The sequence below is a fragment of the Belonocnema kinseyi genome, chromosome 10, assembly GCF_010883055.1.
Source record: "Belonocnema kinseyi isolate 2016_QV_RU_SX_M_011 chromosome 10, B_treatae_v1, whole genome shotgun sequence".
NCBI lineage: Eukaryota > Metazoa > Arthropoda > Insecta > Hymenoptera > Cynipidae > Belonocnema > Belonocnema kinseyi.
In genome coordinates this window covers 66846072-66848136 of record NC_046666.1, presented here as the reverse complement: position 1 = coordinate 66848136, position 2065 = coordinate 66846072, and positions in this window count along the sequence as shown.

Sequence of the window (2065 nt, the reverse complement as noted above, 5' to 3'; positions counted from 1 at the left end):
CCGCGATTTCGCTGGAAGCGGGTGCAATTTTTCAGATTAGCACCCGCTCCCGGCGAAATCCTGCGGTTGTCCTTATGACAAATTTTTAATTATATGTATATACTTATATGGGTGGTTCGCGAAAGAGACTTGTTTTTATTTTTCGGTGGTAGCATCGTGAAGGTTTGTTTCTTCGGGTGAGAAACTACTCTTCTAGTTTTTTCAGATATAAGAAAACTGTTCAGACGTCAGAAGAATTGAATTTACCTAAAAGGTGAGATTTCATTAAAGGTGGAAATTAAAAAGTTTAATTGATTTATGAGGAAATTTATTATTTGTAAGAAATTAAAAACATTGTTCAGTAAAATAAATTCTTTATATTCCCAAAACTTTATATCCTCGTGACCATCACTTTTTCGTGCCTTATTCCTTTTTGAAATTGAAATTTGTAATTAAAATTTAAAATTGTGGATATCTGGAATAGTTTTAAAATTTTAGGTATTGAATTTGATGAATGAAAATTCATAGATGACATAAATGGTCAAATTTTAAAAACTATTCTAGATATCGAAAAAATATGTAGCATGTATCAGTTGAATGGATAAGGCTGCAGAGGTACCATTGAATTAAATTGAAAAATAAATCAATTGAATTAATTATTAGCAAAAATTATTTAGACGAATTAATTAAATTTGTTATATTTTGCAAATTTGTACTGAATATATATAAACTTTATATAAAACTTATAAAACTTAAAAAAATAAACGATTTTTGTAGTTTATACACTTATTTTACTACATTATATACGTAATTCTGTAATGTTTTACATAGCTTTAACCTTTTCTGATCCTTCAGAATTTATTTTATAGAAATCAGTTCAATTTTCGATCTCTCGTTTTTATCGGATCATTACGTTTCGGTACTCACCGAGTCCGAAAATCATGAAATGTTGTCCGTCTGTCTCTATGCATGGTTACCTGGATGTTGTGGCCACGCTAACTTTTGAAGGATACATCCAATCGAATTGACCTTTGATATACTTTTTAAGGTTCCTAAAATAAAGTTCAAGTTCGTTAACCAGATATTTTGAACCAAAATTTTAAAAACTTAGAGCATATTCGAAATTGTTGGCAAAGATTCTTACAGATGGGTAAAAGACTTGAATTTATCCGTATTGCATTTTTAAATTCAATACAAACTTAAGTTACAATATTTATGCTATTTAAAAAATATATGTATATATACACTAACGGTCGAAAGTTTGGGTTCACTTAGAAAAATCGCTTTTTTTTATTTATCGCTTGAATTATACCGGAGCTAAAAGAATGTATCTTTAAAAGGTGGACTGTTTTCGAAATTCTGTTTAAAATAAGCCCAGAGTGAAGCCATTTGTATAGTTTTTAGGTAAATATTGAAAAAATAATGTAAATGTCAATGTTTTCTTAAATTTTCAATAACTTCCGAAATAGTCAACGTTTTTCAATGTTCTTTGGCTCATTTTGAAGCTTTTTTACCGTATCACAACAGCTTACGAGTATTGATCGCAAAAAATGTTTTTTCGAATTGCAAGAACTTGAATTTGTAACAAAAACGTTGGAAAAATTAATATATTATTTTGAGTAACAAAAATATTTTTGTAAAATATATGATACATATAATCATGAATTTTCTATGTAATTTCCTCAAAATATATATTTATTTAACTTTTATTCTGATTTGCGTTCAGATAAGATGTTTTCAAATTTATCCAACTTTTTTATTACAACTTCAAGTTCTTGCAATTCGAAAAGAAATTTTTTACGATTCCTGCTCGTAAGCTGTTGTGATACGGTGGAAAAAGCTTCCAAATGAGCCAAAAACATTGAAAAACGTTGACTATTTCGGAAGTTATTGAAAATTTGAGAAAACATTGAAATTTACACTATTTTTGCAATATCTACTTAAAAACTAGACAAATAGGTTGCACCCTGGGCTTATTTTAGACAGAATTTCGAAAACAGTCAACCTTTTATAGAGACATTTTTTTACCTCCAGTATAATTAAAGCGATAAATAAAAAAATCGATTTTTCTAAGTGAACCCAAACT